Below are 20,591 nucleotides of genomic sequence, written 5' to 3'. Positions count from 1 at the left end.
GTGGTTCAAAGACAGTGATACTGATCAAGGAAAAAAGAGGCTTGTTCAGAAAAAGTTTCCTACCCCTAAAACCTCCCATAAGCTCAGTGATTGAAGCTCAGAAGCAGCATCACTATATGATTATTCCAAGACTCTCTTACAGTACAGCTCCAGGACACTGGTGCCATCCGCACTCAGCATCAATTTGTTCTTGTAACATTGTCACATTCATAGCCTGGACAGGGAGAGTTACTGTACATCCAAGACCAAAATAACTTTAAAGAAAACTTTCGTTATGTTACAAAAAACAATGCACACCATTGTCTTTCTGTCCTAGCACACTGTAATACTAACAAACAGAATCAGATTGAATTATAACAATGCTTCAGACCATACAAGGTAGGGAAGATACTATCCCCAGTGGGATCATTTACCTAATAGAAACAAACAATGCAAAAAGGAAACAGTTGGAATACAATTAAATTGGTTGGCCTTAAGAACAATCCAGTCTTTCAGGATAGAAGGGCCTGAGCCAACTTTTAAATTTGTGTTTTCATAATGACAGAGTTTTGGTGAGACAAAAACAGAAGTTACACAAGAAAGGAAAAAATATAGCAAAGGCACAATACTCTAAGCAGTGTTCTACCTTGTGATGCTTCTACATACTCTTAAGATTTAATTTATCTGTGCAAATCTCAAACAATTTTCTAAGTGTACTAATAGTATACTAAAGTACTAATAAAGTACTGAAGTGTACTAACAGTGGCATAATTGTGAACAAAAACCAGAACAGTGTCCAGTAACCACAGTAGGCTCAAAACCCGCTCCACAGCTTTCTGTGGTTAAAGCAGCACGTTAACTCTGTAGCATTTTCCACGAACAGCTTGTTTCAAGAAAGCCAAACCACTCAAAAGTACAGTGTGCAATACCAACACAGTCCTTTCCCAAGAAAAAGCAACATGTCAATCCTCATTTTTATCATATAGAAAGCGTGACCGAGTCTTCCAGGTGTCTTGCACCATTACTTGAATCTGCAAGTTTAATTTCAAATGTCCATACTAGTCTTTGCCAAGAGTTAGCAAGTCCCTTTGTTCAAGTGGCATTATGTCCAGGGCTCAATGACCCGAGGCTGACAAGGACCCTTGGCAGAGCACACACTAGTCTCTACACTCCCTCCTCCTCATTCCAAAGGACAAAGCATTTGCCTTTCCTCCTCAGACACAAAGACCACAGAGATGCTCCCATGACTGCACTGATTTCCTCACCCAGGTGGTGTGCAGCAAGGCTCACAAAATGGCAGGAGCACCTAAATCAGTAACACCAAGAGTTTTGTAGTACTGATGTTTACAAATTCCTATTTGTTTCAGCCTCAGTTTCCATCATTTCAGAACTCTTTCTCAGCTTTTTGCTAAAATGCTTCAGGTGATCACACGTAATTGAGTTACTGCTACAAGTATGGATCAAATTGTGGATGTTTTCAAATACCTGCTTTGACACCATTTTACACAGTCCCTAAGCACACAGACGGTGAAGACTAACAATTACCTGTCTAAACAACATCCAGTTTTTCAGTACCTCAGTGCATGAAGAAAGCATGAAAATTATTTCTAGAACCAATCTTCAAAGCAAGAGCAGTTCTGCTTCCATCACACCTAAAATTAAAACTTTTTAAAATCATACATCAAAGGACAGGTAAGGGGTTTACTACTAAACCAAATCCCTCTGCATCAGACAGAAAATAAGATTCCACTCCCCACTGCTGACGGTCACACAGTTCAGGCAGCACGCAGGGCTCTGCGCCCCAAACAGAAGCAAGGGGACACATCCCCAGCTGAGCAGCACAGCACTGCTGCGCTTACAAAAGCTTTGCCAAACACACCAGCTAAGCGTCTGACTCACTGCCACCAAGCTAAGAAAGAATTCAGAGCAATTACCACATTTCTGCACAGAACAGGAAGAAAGATGGAAAAAAAGAATGTTTCCACTCTTCTAACATTTCACCTAAATTAGGACAGCACAGCAACCCTCCAACAGCTCTGGTCAAGCACTGAGCCCCTAGGGCTACTAGGACCTGATAGCAATGCTAGCAATTACACAGCCATCCACATCGCTGCCTCAGACCCAAATGAGGCAGGAAAACCAGGCAAGATAAAGCCACAGAAACAAGCCTGGAATCTCTCTCTCTCTCTCTCTCTCTCTCTCTCCCTCCCTTCCTTGCTTTTCTGCTTTGGTTGAGAGATCAGCAATCTGAGAAGGAAATGTATTTGCAGACAGTCCTATCTATTAGAAGCATGTATGCCTACAGCATACGTTCACGGTTGGCAAGATAAAGAGAGATTGTCTAAGAAAATGACAAAAGCATAAGTTCAAAAAAATTTTGAAGAAACAAAGTATAGATGACAGAGAGCTGCAATAACCATTTTTTCAAGACTGAAAACAGTTCTCTTCCCAATGTCTGCAGAGTCATATGATTTCAGTTTCCTTCTGCCGTTGCATATCATGTAGCTTCCTATCCAGCAAAGGCTACACTAGCCCTTCCCTTCACCTTTCAATAATTTTCCACCACAGCACTCCTACTCACAGAGCTGTAAATGTCAGCACACTTAGTACAGTTTAAATACCATAAGTTTCTCTACACGAAGAAATTTTTCAGGAATAAGTGTGATGTGGTAAAGATGTAGTTTTTTGACTGGCTTCAACAAAGAAGCTGGTTGCAGAAGTTCCTGCCTACCTTTCACAGATCACTTGCTCCTGGTTCTCATCTGATGATCTGTTCTGCAGATGGCAGCCTGTGTAGGACCACATTACAAATTGCATGATGAAAACAATCTGGGTTAAAAATAAGCAGAAAATAGAAGTATGAAGGGGGCTATTTTTATAATTTCAGTTATTCAGAATACAAAGTAGTCCTACAGTAAGCAGTTTTAACAAGCATAACACAGACCAGCAAACTACAAAGACAACAGGAGCAGAGAAATAGCCATGGCAGCTTCTTCTATGAGCTTTGCCATCAAAGTCAAGACACTGTGTATATGCTCTAATTCCTTGCACAGGTAACTTCCAGTGTGTTTTATGAACCAACCTGCCAGCTGCTACCAGGGTGGATCTGTTTGCCATCACGTGCCCTTTCTGCTAACACTGGGTGGTCTGCAAAATGAGCTAGTATAGGGCAGTAAGTTGGCAACAACCAACCAATGGAAATAAAAATGATGGGGTTTTTTTCATCAGCTAGCTCACTCAGGATTCAGCAAAGCAGGCCTGGTGAACAATGCCTCTTGACAGTGGCCTGAAGTTAGATTATCTTACCTAGATAACAAAGCTGCCCCTCCATCTGCAGTCAGATGCCTGTGTGGCAATCTGGAACAGGGACTAAAGGTGTGGCTCATTTAACTGTGGGAAACACCAGACCATGTCAGTCTGTTTACTCTCCCCTGCCTCACGCTCCCAGCGCTTCGGAGTATTGCATTGAGCTGCAAGCCGGTTGCATGAGCCACTTCAACCGAGAGCAGCCACACCATGGCTGGGCAAGGGGGGAGCAGGAGCACGCAGCAAGATCTGCAGCCCTCCCAGCTCCTTCCCAAAGCAGCCGCAGTGAACCTGCACTAGGTTAATGTCACGCTGCACTCCAGGAGAGATCAGCTCAAAACTACCGCTGCAAATTAAAACCCCCACTTAATCTTTTCTAGACTCCTTAAGTAAGTGCATTCTTCTAGGACACTGTTTTTTAATTTACAGTACACATCCCCTGGACTTCTGAGAAGTCTGAAAACAGATGTTTGCCCCATTCATTGAAAACCTTTGAGATAAAAAGTAAATTCTGTGAAGTGGACACAAAGCAGTGACCATCAACAATCTCCTTCTTTGGGGGGGTGGGAAGGGCAAAGAGGGCAGGTTGAGGAAGAGAAACTCATGTTCCCACATCAGCAGTGCAGCGCATTTTTCAAGAGGAGGGAAAAAAGCCAATAAATATCTAACAACAGTCTAACAAACTTTAGGGCAATGTGTTCAAACATATTAGGCAAACACATACACTGTACTCAGATGACCTTCTCCACATGGCAAGACAACTGTTTAAATACCGTCAGGGCAGGGAAAGGATAGCAAAATCTTGATTTTACTTTTTCAACACAGTTTGCTTTGGTAGGTTCGACACAGCCTTAAAGCCAAACAGACCCATATAATGAAAAGTGATAAAAATCAACACTGCTTTCTCCCTTACCACCTGAGCTATTCTTTTATTAAAATCAGGTTACCTAGAGCTATTCAAGTAGCTTGTAAATTATGAGGTGGGCAAAAAGCTTTTTTTGTCATTTCACAATATTTCTAAAAATAGCTGAGCATACTGTTGTTTTGGTAGTTACCAACAGAAAATCAGAAATACTTTCCAAGACTATTAAGAGACTGGCTGATACGTGGCCAGAGTTTTTATGCCTTCCACTTTCTTCCAGTCTTTCAATTGCTTATTCTCTTCCTTGCACAACCCTTTTCAATAGGGCAAAACAAGTATTCATGTGGTCACAGAGACAAGCTGGTCAGGGTAAACAGCAATCAGGCAGAAAGACAGGACAGAGTAGTTTGAAGTCAGATCTGTTCCTCAGTGTTCCCTGCGTAGCCTCACAGGTATCGTGTAGGGTGGCTTGCGGTGGCAGCACCAGTTAAATCATTTGACAAGCTGTGGTCTGTAGTCCAAACCAAAATGTAAACTAGCTTTAAAAATAAGCTTAGGAGCAGTGAAGTGGAAAGGGTTCCTTTGTATATGAAGACCAGTCCTCAGCTATCAAAAACACTATTGCCCTAATTCCATTACCAAACCTTATGGTTTGACAAATTAATCTGGCCCATTTACAACTTTAAGAATAAAAACAGTCTGTATATACAAACCATTTGTATACACACTCAATATTTTCCACTTCACTGAAAAAAGCTGTCCATCTTCTTTCTTATGTGTATGTACTACAAGGCAGAGTGCTCATCATTGAAACCAGTCTTCCTTTTGGCAGACGACTCAAAACAAAAGAAATACTGGGAAAAAAATTAAAGCATTAGTAATATGAGCACATCATTATGAATACATATTGCTAGCATTTTGACTTTTTGCATCTAGGAACTCCAACCCAGTACTTCGAACTAGTTTTACCTGTAGTACTGGGAGGGCTGGGAGTCTACAGAACAGCCAGGGTTTAAAGGTTACCAAACACAAGTAGAAACCAAAATAGCACTCTTTACCAAAGAGGTACTCCCACAAATACCACAAATAACTGCATTTCTTGTTGCTGCTACACTCCTAAAACCAAAACAAAACCAAGAAAAGCAATTCTGTTGCATACTTATTCCCAGTGACTGCAAAACACAGTGCACCACATTTAATCCATCCTGCTTTCTGTGACTTCCATCTCAGCATGTGTATCAGAGCCAAAAGAATGTTTCATAAACATCCTATCAAAAAGAGATGGTAAAAGGACTTCTTGAGTACAAGTAACACACCAGGTTATAGGTGTCTGTTAATCAAACTATAAAATTAAATTTCTTGGTCAAATCATGAGCATTTAAATCCATATCACAACATTAGAAGAGCTGAAAACAAAAGTCAGTGACACAAGTGATCCCAGGAATCACCCCAATCTTGGGGGGCAGGGGAGACATCAATATTTTAAAATAATTATGAACTGCAAATTAAAATAAGTAAATTCTCTATGAAAATCTGCCATTAGAAAGAAGAGGGGAATTAGCTGCATTTCTTAAGTTATCTTTCTTTTCACCTTGAAATGTTTTCTAATCATTTAATTAAACAACCACTACTTCTTAAAACTGCATGCACCTACAAAAGTTGTTGCAGATGCTTAAAATCCAGTGACCTTTCCAATAGTACAGTACAATCACACATGAGGGCTGTTTAAATTGGGTTAAGATGCTAAAACATCAACGAGGAGGATAAGAAACAGCTGATGACTTCTAGAGGAAACAATGAGACACTTGCCAAAAATCTATGGAAAGTCACATCCATTACAGTAATAGGTGCTGTAATGAAAAAATATACTTAGCAGTTAAAGAGATTTTCAGGTAGACAAGTAACTGACCAGATTTCACCCTGTGGCCTAATCCTACTATGTCCTGGATTACTTACTTGTTCACCTTAGCCTGGCATCCTAAAGCTGCATCACCTCTTTGGACTACAAATCTGCTTCTGACAGACCCCTGGTGCTCTCTGTGTAAGAGTGTGAAAAAATAGTACTAATTAAACATTATAGCATTGTGACATTCACTCAGAGGATCCCCTTCCCCAGGTGGGAGGCACACACAAAGCACAAGTATAAATTAATATACCTAAATATAAAGACTCTGTTGGTCTTAAACCATGCTAGATTAACATATTTCACCCCTTAAAAAAAAACAAAACCAAAACACTATTAATATAAGTCAACTGGTACAACACACATTCCAGGACAAAGGCTGTTGCAGCCCATCTATCCATGCAGGATGCCCACTACAAAGTGCAATACAGAATATCAACTAGTGTAGAACATCAGCAGCTAAATTTAGAGAGTAAAAACATCATCTGTTGCATACTGATTAGACTGAAACACTATCAAGGCAATAGGTAAAAGAAACCTGAAGAAAGATGGATTAATAGGTGTGCACTGAAAACTAAAAATAGTACATATCATAACAAACACATATGGCCATATATAAAAGCCTTTTTCTTTATTTTAATGAGGAGTTACTCCAGAATGCTGCTCTGTAGATTTAGAGACTAAATCTGCTTTGGAATCTAATGCAGAAATTAGATCTGGTAGAGATGGGCTTTTTCCAGTTCAAGACTTCAAAGGGAAGTCTTAGCCTACATTTTTAGCATAAGAATACCACAGAGACCTTCCTCTAGTCAAGCCTGATAAAGCCTTGTTTTACTTTGCCACATCCTTCTGCTACCCAGAAAACGACAGAGGCCCCCCTGCTAACTTTATCTTCATGTGATAATTCCCTTGAGCAGGAATTTTTTTTCCATTATTTATTTCTGCCAATGTTATCTTATCTGGTGAAAAGTGAACACATTAGGCAGAAATCAGAACTGCAAATATAAAAGTCTACTCATCATGGAAATTAAATGAATGTTCAAAGAAAGGTTGCAAAGTCTCCTCTACCCTTATTGAAAAAAAAAAAAAAAACAAAAAAACAAACAAACAAAAAAACAACAAAAAAAACCCACCACCAAACAAAAAAACCCACAAACAACAACCAAAAAATGCCACACAAAAATACAACACCACACCAAACAAACAAAAACAAAACCCAACAAAACCAAACACAACTAAAGCCACAATCAATTCTTTGCCTTTCTTCATCAAAACTGGCAAATGCAATTCCTGCATGTATGAAGATTTGAGTGGTGTGAATTCCACAGGGGTTTTGCCCATTCCTACCTAACTGGCAAAGGGCACGGTCATTACTCTTCTCCATACAAGTGGGCTATCATCTTTCCATTGTGAGGGGAGGAAGAGCAACTGTAAAACACCTTACATCCCTCCTGTACACCAAAGTCTGGTGTCTTGAAGTGCCTTGATTTATCATGAGTGAAATTTAACATAGCACCTTCTACCAAGGACAGTAGCAACACAGCACAATTCATCACCATGAGAAATAGTAACAACTAAGGCAATATTTGGCGTTCATTTGCTATCTCAGCAACAGTTTAAACATGTAAATACAAATGAGGCATGTAATATTATGTGTCCCTATACAAAAAAGGCTAAGCATTATGTTTGCAAATAACTGAACACCCTGCACACAGCACATTTTTCCAATGTAGTTTGCTGAAGGAGAAAATCTTTCATTTGCTCATCCAGCACAACACAGAATAAGCCGACACCTGCTGCAGCGGACCCGCACCCAGAAGCCTCCGCCCGCCCCTCCCGGCACCGGCACCCAGCTGCCTTGCCCACGCCGTCCCGCCACCGCCGCTCGCTCACCCGCGCTCCGGGCCCGGAGCCACCGCCCCGCACGCACGTGCGCAGCCTCCGCTGCCCCGTCCCGCGGCGCGGGCAGCGCGGGAGCGGCGGCGGGAGCCAGGCCCCGCCCCCGGCACCATGACGTCACCGCTCCGGCCGCGCACCTGATCCCCGGGCAGGTCGGGCCTTAAAGGGGCAGCGCGGGGGGGGGCCGCGGCCGCGGCCGCGGCGGGGAAGGTCGGCGGGCAGGAGCGGGCAGCAACGACAATGGCCGCGCTCGGGTAGCACCCAGAGCCCGCAGGCTGGAAACACAGGGCCGCCTGGGGGCCGCCCGAGGCCTCCCTCCTCTGCACCTGCTGGAAACGGGCAGGTCCCCGCAGATGCGCTCTGCCCTCGGCACCTCTGGCGGCAGCGCGGCCGGGCGCTCGCTGCCTCCCGCCCCGCAGAGGGAGGGCGCTGCTAGTGGAAATAATTTGGGTGAGCAAACCCTACCGCTGGGGATTTTAGCAGCGTACTCCAGATCTTTTCACAGCTCTCTTCTTTAGAAGGCCCACGGCCGCCACGGGCTTTACCTCTTCAACACTCACCATCCACGAATCCAAACGGCAGCAATTCTTAAGCACCTGAAGGCCACAACTCTTCTCTTCCACACCAAAAAATGCAGTACCAGCTTGACAACTGGCAAAGGGAGGCTTGCCTGTTCTCAGGAGCATGTATAGAACCATATACAGAACAACTATTTTAATGTTAATACTGTACTCCTGCCAGAAGTAACCAACTCAACATGGCACAAAACTTGTAACTGTTTAGTTTGTACGATCAACACCTGGCAAATGAGACCGACCCGAAATGTAGCTGGGATAAATCAAACCATTATCACTATTCTCTTCCTTAATCAAAATCAACTGTCCTCTTACCCTGCCCAGTCATCTTCTCTACTAAGGAAATCTGCTGGAGGACAAGAGACCTTTAAATCAGTATCCGCATCACTTCCACTCAGCTGGGCAAATAACATTACATGTGGAAGAGACAAGAATTAAACAGAAGCTAGGAACACTAAAATTTCCTATTCAAGAAGCAAATGTGAACAGACACACAGTAGTTCCTATACTGTGTCATGCTTCCAATTTTTATCTAAACCATACAGGAAACATTGTATTCCCATATACTCGGTCAAGAAAACACAGCAGCCTCACTTACATCTCCACGAGGTGGCTGGGAATTCTCAAGCTGCAGCCGTGCAGGCACTTTTTTTATTTCTTTCATTACTGTTAGCATAAAGTCAATGGCCTAGGCCAACTACCAGGATTAATGGCCACATCCTCCACCTTTCAGGGCAACTTCCTGCAAATCAATCTCTGTCAGCTTCAATTCCTGATCTGTAAAACATCAACAAATATTACTTACTTTCCCAATTCTCTTCTGTGCTTTCAGTGATAGTTCTTCCTTTTAGACCCCAAAGATGAAGTAATAAAGGAGCGTATCACCCATTGTCCAACTAATATCATAAAGGTTTTACTTAACCTTTTACAGGTATTTCTAAACAATTATTTGATTCTGCAAAAGTCACCCTTTTTATTTGTTTCTATGCATGGATTCCACCAGCACTCAAAACCAGTGTCAGCCTTTTGAAGAGCAGCATTTGGAGCAGAAAAGAAGACATACCATTCTGGTTTGCATATAGGAACAGGCTGAGTTATGCTTTAACACAATATATTATAGCCTCATACACAAAATTTTGCTTCTTGCAAATAAGGAAGATACCAGAAAATACACATTTATTAAAATACTCAAATTACATTCTACTCTCATTTTCCCCTACAGACATCATTCCTTTCTCCTCCTGGCATTTTAGGCATTCAAATACCTAAAAACATTTTCTTCATTTTTAAACCTTTATTTCCACCCCCCTTTTTCTGAGTATTGGTAAGATCTGTATTTCTGCTTTACTGAGATTAGTTAACTAAGATTACTATACCAAATAATCAGGACTATCCTTCAGAAAATGGTGAATGTGACATAGCATATTTTCTAAAATAGAATTTCACATTCATACTAATCTCAAACTGCACATGAACAGAAATTATATGATGTTATTTTATTTACCTACTTAAAAAAAAGGTTTTAGAGTAATCTGAATTAAATTAATATTGATGGTAAGCACCAATGCTAAACACTTTTGGAACGAGGAGATCTCATCCTCTCAGCTCTCTAAGCTATTACTCAAGCATTAAAAGAAAATTTCTTGCTTTTTTATCTTTCATTCTAAGCTGAGAGACTGTGGAACAATCAAAACAGTTATCTCTACACCATAATTATAAAAACACTTTTTGTCAAAAGCTAGGCTGTCAGTTCATTAGTACTAGTTTCAATTCAGCATCTCATTTTCCAAAATATTAGTGGCAAACAAGCAGTGGGATTTTATTTTAAATATTATTTATAACATGTTATCCTAATTATTTATATTATTGAATGTAGAATTTAAATACATATAAGTACACTCTTCCCTCAATAAAATAATGTCGCATAAAAAAAAAATCCCTCAGTTGATTGATTGTTACCCATCCTGTTTGGTGCCCTTTTGATCACTGAGCTCCCACCCTTACAGAGACGCCTTTGCAACTTCAGCCTGGAAGTCGGCTCTCAGCGGCTGACAGATTGACTATTGTCTGTAGCATGTTTGCAGCGTTATTGCTTGTCCAGGCTACTGTGTTGCCTTGCCTTCCCCTAGATACAGCTATTAAATTAAACCTACAAATTTATACATATTACCATCCAACATAGCTATCCACTGCCAATGTTGAATATTCAAGACTTAAAAGTACAACTCAGTTCTGTTTTGCACATTGTAATCACAACAAAATAGCTTCTAAACCTTATTTTATGTAAAGACCACTGGATTTTTTCTGAATCGCAGTAGCCTAAATAACTTCGATATCCTTTTAGTACCCTGAATAAATACAGTGTCATTTAAGAGCACTTAGCTGCCAAGTTTCTAACATAAGACAAACTTCAATTTATTTCTATTGCAAGGAGACAGTTCAAGTAGGCAGTGAAAGTAGGCATATCCATCTCATAATCCATGTTTAGGCCCTAAAAAATTCTTGCACTGAAATACTGCTGAAGAGTAACAGAGAAGTATAGTTTAGCATGGTAGTATGTGCACAAAGGATTGGAGAATTCAAAGTATCTAAAAATTTTACACCGGACTGACTGACTTGTTAGCCTTTATTTTTCACATCAGATACCTATAAAATTTTCCAACAACAATGATCTTAAAATGAAGCTCAGCCACATCCAATTTTGGAAGTGTACCAGCACTGCATTAAGAATGGACCTTCCTCCATTTCCTTCAGACCTGAAACCTACTACTCAAACTTTAGACTTTGTGACATCACTAAACTGCAAGTTTGGATTGTAATTCTGCTAACAGATTCTTCATAGCACCACACTTTTAACTTATGCTTATAAGACACATAATAGGAGCTTTGTTTAACATTGCAATTCTAAAAAGAGACAGCCAAATACCAGGTACTTTAGAAGGACATCCAACAGCCCAGTCCAGCATTCCACAGTGTGAGGCATCCTTCCTTTACTGAATAAAGCAAGGCAAAAGTAATTCTGGTTGGTCATGAGTCAGTTAGTTATTATCTTCATTAAGTCAAGCATAGAAAGTGCATCATGAACAATAAAGACAGGGGGTGTGTACTTCCTCAGTAGATTTTCAAGTGCAGCTAAGCAAGGTAGAAGCCCAGTTCCATGACAGATTGAATTATTTAAGGCATCCACATCCCAGTTCTTTACGAAAAAATAAAGCCATGAGTTTTATCATCTACCTATGGCTTTCAAAAACAATAAGTAAGATACAAGATGAAATTATCCATTGATCAACAGCCCTCTGCTGCTGTAGATGTCATTGCTACCCAGCCATGCAAGACAAAAACAGCTCTATCACCCTAACCCGGAGGGTTGGCAGGAGCTCAGCACTCCCAAACCCCAGGCGTTCTCAACTACATCATTTGAATTGCACTAAATGCTGTTTTTGCCTCATACACCCAGAAGCATCAATATCACTTAGAGCTGGTTGTGAAGAGGTTGCAACATCTTGCAACTTCTGTACTATGCTATGTCTTCATTATACATTCCGCCTACATAGGAGTCTCATCCTTCCAATTTCAGTGGCACATGCTGTTGGCATTCCCTTAGAGACTTAGCATTTTTGGCATATTTTTCAAAGATTATTTTATCACTGAGTATTCATCAGCAATAAACTACGTTACTTTGTATTCCATTGCAGTAAGAACCCTCATATTTATTCCAAATATCTACATCACCTGCCAGATTCATACAACTAGCTCTACATTTTCAATTTCAAAGCAAGAATTTCTGTCTCTGATGGTTAAAAAACCCCAAACCATTTAGATATGACCAGACCCTGAACAAGCACAAACCTGAGAGTTCTCCCTACATGTATTTGTCTGGAAATTTAAAAGCTAGTGATCAACATTTAAATAATCAATGTCAGCAATAACTTCCCTTGTAGATATACAAACATGACCACCCAGAAAGCAAAGCACGTGATGAAGAAAAACCATTAAAATTTAGCCCAAATTCACTTTGGGATAGAGAAGCCCAAGATTAGCATAAGAGTAACCAGTGATCTGGCAGGAGAGCTCACATAAACCCCTCATATCCAAGCCAATATCAAACTTACCTTTCAAATCGCCCCGACCCTTACCGTGATGCACAAAAAACTCCACCTATTAAAAGCTCCGCAATATTTCCCTGCAGGATGTTGGACCCCTAAAGTTTCCACATCAGACATCTCCCCTGCATTTAAGGGCTTCTCACCACCTCTTGTCCAGCTGTCAGAACTTCCAGGTTCCTTCATATAAACATCTCAAAACAGTAAAGAAGTAATAAAGAAATAGGTTTTTTTTTAAAAAAAAGGGGGGGGGGGCAAAGATGTAAATTGGAAGCAGCTCACAATAAGTTATTAGAAAGAAGGAACACTGAAATTCTTATTTTTCTTCACATTTACTTAAACAAAAAGCCCCATTAAAAAGTGCTTGAAGCTGGGACAAATTCCACTCTCAAGAGCAGAATTCAGGTTTGGCTGGCTACACTGTACACAGGCTGTTGGCTTTAACTCATGCAATCACTTATTTCTCTTTGAGAAAATGGAAACTAAAATTGCTAAACAAAGTAATTTCCAGCTGTGATGATTAAAGATGCGTTCTAGGGTATAACAATGCAAATGGAGACTCAAAGTATGCTAACAACACATGTTACAGCCTCAGGTAACTCAGGCTGCACTCATTTCTCAGTGAAGAAACACACAATGGAAATGGGGAAAGATTTCATAAACAAAACAATTACCTACAGTACACTCCTTGTTTTCTTATGGTAATAATATGTTGAGTCCCTAAAGTGCTGGACTGACAACTGAAGTCATTATGAAAATGAGAAAGAAATAAAAGCTGACTACTGATAGCCCTGTCAAGGCTATAAAGTAGGAAAAGCAAGCTGAAAATCTTGTCTGGTATATCTAGTACTTATGTAGTGAGGTATCAACAAAAACAAGATGAAGGCTACTGAGTTAGAGGACATTAGAAGCAGAAGGACTGGCAATGCAGGGGCTGTCTGCATTATCATTTTGTCTCATGGATACTGTCTCAGGGTAACTAGTCTCCATGTACAAACTGTTCATTTTTTTTAATCAGTAACATTCCAAAAAGTCTATACATACTGTTCATCAGTCTTAAAATAATGTTGTTATTCAACACACAGCTAAATAAAGAAAATGCCTTATGAGAAACAACATTCAATTATCTCAGGAACTGGTCTTTTGCTCCCAGTCCAAGACGTAAATTAGTGCAAAAAATACAGATTAAGATCATTTGAGATTTTTTTTTTTGCCCTACCTCTCCTAGATGGGCCTTATACTTGACAGCTTCCCATCTTCTTGAAATAGTCTATTACATACACAAACACAAGAAGTTATGCCTTCCAGTTCTCTTTTTGGGGCTTGCACACTCCCTTCTTCCCTCATCCAAATTATTTCTGCCTTTCCAATTAAGCCACATTTTCTAGACCTCAAATGATTTGATTACTGTTCTCCCAGCCTTTCTTCAGCTGAGCTTTATTTTCTTGGGGCATTTAACTTAAGCATACAGAACACTTCAACTGAGGACTTACCTGTCAATGAAAAAAGATTGTTCTGTATGTTTTATGGCCTACACTCATATTTTTATCCTTCCTGATATAACGTTTGTCCTTTTACAACATCAGGAATTCTGGACAACTATCACCTAATTACTTATTCCCTACCCTGTATTTGTGTGTTTCACAATTTCTGTTAAGTGCAGAACTTTAATCTCCTATTTATTCTAATATTTCCTCAATTTTCTTAAAATATTTTCGTGCTCTTAAACTTGTGCCCTATGCATACAACCTACCTCCACGTTTTAGGGGCATTTTTAGTGAATCAATTTTGTAAGTACACTCTCTATTCTATCATCAAGGTCATTAACGAAAAGATTGAAGTGAAGCAGAACGAGTACAGACCCAACAGACCGTGGAGGATGCACATTCAATACAACCATTTCATTTTGACAAACAATCATTAATAACCACCCACCAGGCACAGTCATCCAACAAGCCTTGTTCCTACTCTACAACAGTTTCTTTCAGGCCATTTTTCATGTGATAATCTTACAAACAAGTGAAGAAACAGTGCCAAAGAACTCACTACCATGAAAATATTAACATTCACACTTTTCTTGTCAATTCACAGGCCTTACTGTCATGTTACTGAAGAAAATTAAACTGGTACGACTATTTACTCTTCTTAAATTCATGGTGGTTGTGACTCGTGTTCTTGTTTCCCAGAGGTTTATACTTTTTGCAAGAATTTGTTTAAAATGTGGAAGATGAGATGAATAGTCTATAACTTCCTGGCTGCTCTCCTCCCACCTCTCCTTTTCATTTGCAAGTCTTCCAGCACCTCAAATAGCAGCTACTGGTACTGAGATAGATTTGGTCACATTTTTTTCTTTAACATGTCAAAGGATGAATTTCATCAAGCCCAGCCTAATAAATAACCTGTCCAAGTACAAAGAAGGATGCAAAAGGCTTGCTTCAGATTTGCCATCCATCTCATACATCCTCTGTGCTTTTTATTTCCTTCTTGTGCTAAATGCTGCTCCCTTATACACCTGCTAATGTTTTGTGGATATTTTCATAGTACTTCCTTTGAGTACATCTTACAAAATTGCGCTGCCTATCAAAACCTTCACGTTACAGAGCCATGGATCTCTGGGCAGATCTAACAGGAGCACACTGTGGTGAGGGCAGCTCGGCTGGCAGTGGGGCTCCAGTCCTGCCTGCAGGCTGCGCAGCCCTCAGAAAGGTAAAGCCCAGGCCCCAGGAGAAGGAAGGGGCACTCTGATGGGGTAGCCACTGCAGTTCACCCACTGTGTGGAGGAGAACTGCAATAAGACAGTAACACGAGCAGCACCGGAGCTCTGCAATCCAAACTTGCAATCACACCAGTTTGAGAAGACCAACTGGCAGATTGTTTGCAGCATATTAGCTTTGCTTCTGTGTCAGTTATTAAATCTGTCTCTGCACACCCAGCAGAGAGAGCTGGGTTGGATGGGTGGGCAGGGGGCACAAACTTTGTTCACATTCTCATGCACAAATACTGAATAATGGATTGCAGATTAAAAAAAAAAAAAAAAATTAGAAGCCTGACACAGGTAATCCTGCAGATACTCTGGCTCTCACAGCATATTTGTTCTGATAGCACAGCATACAAAACGAGTGACCCTTCTGTACGTTCCTACATTGTTGCACTGTTACATTTAGAAATGTTAGTTACTTGCTGTCATTGCCCAAAATTAAACTACATAATAATAGACTCTTATTATAGTACAGGCGTATGTGGCAGCTTAAGATGTAAATGTTTGATTTCATTATTTTAAAATAGCAACAAAGAACAGGAAGAAAAAAAGTTTAAAGACATTAGCAGCTCTAGGGTAGCTCTGCCGATTTTTGCCGGATAACTAATATCTAAGTTTTCTTAAGTGTATTGTAGGATAGTCACCATGCACCCAAAGGGTTCATTTCCTTTTCACAAGAATTATACAATGATTACACAAAACTGAAAACTGTTATCTTCTGCATACTCTAAGCACACTCATAGCGTTCTAGCCCTTCCCCTCATTGAAAAACTTCATCTTGCCATAAATACCACAGACCAAAAGACGTAGGATACTGTAATACAATTATAAGCTAATAAAAATTGATAGTTAGGATGCAAAAGTATCTTTTAAAATTAATTACTTCCCCTACAATAATCCAAAATTCATCTGAGACTGTATAATTTTATGATGACACTTTAGATAGTAGGGCAAAATTAACAAGTTTAACAATAAAAGAAAAGAATGAAAATACTACTCATGCAGGTTGAGATGGTAAATTAACAGTTTTTGAGGAGTATCTGACAGTATCTAGTTAATAGTACAAATGTTTTTGAAGTGAAAAAAAAAAAAGTACCATTCCAGACATCCCGTGTTTTGGGTACCACAGAAGGAGGAGGCTAAAACACTGATTTATCGTGACTTAACAAGATACTGACCATCAGCTGAACTGCATTCACTGACTAATGCACTTCTTGTCCAATTAGCCTGAGAAGCAAAACATATTTGTATAAACCACTAGCAAATTAACTATATATACTCAAGGGAAATCTCAGACAATATACTCACAAAGGAAAATGTGCACTGCAACTGCTCAGTCACTAATTTACAGCTTACCACATTTTTCCTGATGAGGCAAAGTAATTTACAAGGACAAATACTCAGGCTTCAACTGTCAGGATTTAGGGGGTTGGTTTTTATGTTTGTTTGTTTGCTTTTTGCTGAAGGCACACTTTTAAAAAGATTAATGTTTTGGAAACAAGTAAGAATGTTACAAATGTTACTGTTCTTTTTATTCATCATCTTAGCAATATTGAACACTAACACTAATCACTATAACATTTTGCTGGCCAATTTGAAGTGGGTGGTATTCAATGTATTTTGAAAGAGACATTAAGCAACTGTGTTTGATTTTCTTTTACATGAAGTAGATCAATTACTATAGCTCCCATAATGTAATCATTTCAACTCAGAGCTCAAGAACCAAATGTGTTTAGAAAAATTAACATGGTAAGAGACACACCTTGCAGACGTGATTTGCACTGCTGCTCCATGTGTCACAGCTATTACCATCTATACAAAAAATGGCATTGATGCAGGATCCTAATATTACCTTTAAACTTGGATAGTAAGAGCTCTCATACCTAGTTCACTATCTGCTACATGATTAGCTTCTATGCTGTATTCATAACCACACTGTAATTCAATTCAAATACATACTTAGTTCAACAACTCTCTACAAAATTATGCAGGTGAGTTTCTGAATTAAATCTAATTTCTCTCTCTTGTGTATGGATATGCACACAAGTAACATTAGCAAAATCATCTGATAACTCATAAGAGCTCATTGTAATGTAGTTTGATTATGCTACTTTGCCTGTCTTCCAAGAACATTCCCCCCTCCTGCCTCAAGAAGTTAACAGATTTTAGAACTATTTCTGTAAGAAGGCAGACAGCACAAGATCTGGTTCCTCTTCTCCGCTGAACTGGGGATGTGACAGTGCTGGAACAGCCGAAAACATCCATATTCTATTCCCAGTTCTACGCTAACATTCTCTGACAAGCCAAGCCTCTGTGCCCATCCATTCTGGCTACTGATGATACCATGCTAAAGTACATTTGTTGAAATCTCTGGACTGAAAGACTTACAACAGACTTCTGGGGGAAAAAAAAAAAAGTGAAAAAAATGCTGAAAACTGAGTTCTCCTGGATTAATTTTCAAACAGCAAAAGGAATACTGCCTGCTTACATAGCCAAGACAAGAAATACATCCTCAGTTTCTTGTCAGAGGAAGCCTTGTTTCTGGACATTCATCACAAGCAGCAAGGGAGCAGTGCCATTTAGCGTAGCTGACCCTGATTCCAACACATTTAATCCTGGGTAATGGCTACACACCATGTGATGAGGAAGGCTGGTGTAATAAATATCCAGTAGTAACTAATGGTGCAGTGGCCCAGTTCTCATTCCTCCAAAATTTTAAGTACCATGATCTTTCCCATGGTATCAACCCACCAATTGTCACTATTTGGACAGATAAGCTAAATCTAAAGACATGACTGAAACAAAAAAGGTGTGCATACTCCATTCTTAACTATTTACCGACAAGCCAAGCCCACCAGCCTGCTCTCCTTTATATTTACTTCCCTTTTGAGGGTCAACAGTTTCTCTACTTAAAAATTGGCTACTTTGAAACTGCAAAGTTTTAAGTGATTACATTTTAAAAAAACTAGACCATTTCCATAGCTCCCTTTAAAGACATGCTGATACCTTATTAAATACACACAACTTCGGCTGACACTATCACTTGTAGAGACACAGATGTTTGTTATCACCACTTCATTGGGCACAGCAAGAATTAATCTAGAGCCAGGGAAAGACAGAAATAGTTAAGACGACATACTGTCTCACTAAAAACACCTTTCGCAAGCAACCTAGAAAGCTTTGCAGTTGCATAGAACACAATGGAATCATTAAACACAAATATATTCCCAGCAAGGGCTAACCTCCCCCACAAAGAGCAAAGCTGCAGTCAAACACTTTGGATAAAAGTACTAAAAATTTGTGTCTATCGAGGACTGCAGAACACATTGTCTGGTACACAGGCTTCACTGAGATCTTTACGAGGTATATACAATTAACAGGTATTATTTGCATAAACCCATTGTGGTTCTAAAGCTTGACTCTTACATATAGTTCCTGCCACCACATCCCTGAAATATTAAGGTAGAACCACAAAAGAGACAGCAAAAGAAGACAAGAACAGATAGTTAGGAAGGGAGCAAGGGGACTGTAATAGAAGTCTTTATATCACAAGAGATTATGCATTATTTCACAATACTATAATCTAGAAAACAAAGAAATCATGAGGTAACAGGTTTAAAAACAAATCTAGAGTTACAAATGCACTATTTACTGTGTAAATCATGGAATTTCCTACCTGAGAATGTTTTCTATGTCTAAATACAATTTGGTTCAAAAAAACTAGACTTATTGATGGAGGACAGATCAATTAGAGGCAATTATAGATTATTATCTAGATCCAGTTCAGCATAGCCCTAAACTACCAACAGTTGGATAGATTAAAAAAAAAAAAAAAAACACCAAACAGCAGAAGACATATTTTTAAATTTGCTTTGGTTTTTCATAGTCTTTCACTACACATTTTCTTTAAGCCATAGTTGACACTGCTTGACTAATAGAAATGATGTAACCCTAGCCAAAAGCTTTTCCTAAAAAAAAAGCCAAAAGCAAACAAAATAATAATAAAAAATAGAACAAAATAACCCCACCAAACAAAAAGACTGCATAACAAAAAAACAACAGTGAACTAATAAAAAGCCATAAAAATGGAGACAACTAATTACCAGCTGATTGTTGGGAACAAAGAATAAGTTGACTCAAAGGACAAATTCTAAATGAGGAAATGAGAGAGGGACACCAAGCAAAGTTCATTCCTTTATTAACCATTCTCCCTGTTGTCAACCATCAGTCTACCACCACAGAAAGACAATAAAGGAGGTATGATATTAAGTCCAAACACATGAATCCTGGAAGCAACAGATACAAGCCTAAAAGAATACAGATACAAACTAAAAGAATGACCACCTACAACCCTACCATAAAATTACAGGCAAAGAAGAGGAAAGAACCCCATAAAGCTGAAAAAACAAGTGATTCTGGGGAGCAACCAATGAAAATAATGGCATGGCAAAAGTTGAAAATTCAGCAACGTAAAATGCGTGAGCTGGAGAAGAATGCCAGAGCATCCCCCCTTGATTACCACTAGAATAAGAGACCAGGTTAAGCAGATTCTCAGTCTAACTCAGCATGGAAGCTCTCATGGTTTTCACTGATAAGACCAGGAAGATTGAATGTGAATAGCAAACTCAATACTAAATCTCTCAAATGTTTCAAACCAAAACACCAGACTCAAGTTCTTCTATATTTTCATCTCTAGTTTTCTTCTCCTTACTGCAAAAGATCCAAAAGAGCTGAGCAAGCAAGCAACATCATCGTAGTTTATAAAAGAGGTAGATCTTACCTAAACATGTAAGTAACTGGGAAATAAATCGATGAACCTTGCATAATAAATACTGTTGCTTTTTATTAGTACATCTTGCCAATTTACACTGTTTCAAAAATCCATGCTAATACTTTGCCTAGCAATTCTACCTGATTGTCTTTCCTATTAGGCAAAGTTATATTTCTGATCAAAACATAAATAAATATGCATTCAAATGACATATAAAATCTACGTCATTCATAACACAAAACTTCCAGTGCTGGCATCCTGGCTGCATCCAGAAATCCAAAGGTACCAGCAAACATTTATTTCCATTGAATTGAAGTAACAGGAAAATAAGACTCAAGGCTGAAATTTAAACAGTGTAAGAAAACAGGACTGATTCCAGCTGTAAAAATGCCTGTACTTCCAATCCTGGGTTGCTGCCTAAGGCAGCAACAGCCA

General features: G+C 39.4%; 1 protein-coding gene across 4 annotated transcripts in view; it reads right to left on the bottom strand.

The window, feature by feature from the left end:
- Positions 1-20,591, bottom strand: part of USP54 (ubiquitin specific peptidase 54) — a 102,207-nt gene that overhangs the window by 69,024 nt on the left and 12,592 nt on the right. Inside the window, exon 1 of one of the 4 annotated variants that reach the window (XM_065842930.2) lies at positions 7,944-8,015. The exons of 2 other annotated variants lie outside the window; for them this stretch is intronic. The gene's annotated coding sequence lies outside the window, so the exon portion shown is untranslated. Of the gene's footprint in view, positions 1-2,710; positions 2,733-7,943; positions 8,016-20,591 lie in introns of those variants that run through there. One more of the 4 variants, XM_071811836.1, reaches the window with a different exon arrangement.

Source organism: Patagioenas fasciata, chromosome 8 (genome assembly GCF_037038585.1).
Source record: "Patagioenas fasciata isolate bPatFas1 chromosome 8, bPatFas1.hap1, whole genome shotgun sequence".
Lineage (NCBI taxonomy): Eukaryota > Metazoa > Chordata > Aves > Columbiformes > Columbidae > Patagioenas > Patagioenas fasciata.
This window is presented reverse-complemented; position numbering and strand designations above follow the sequence as displayed.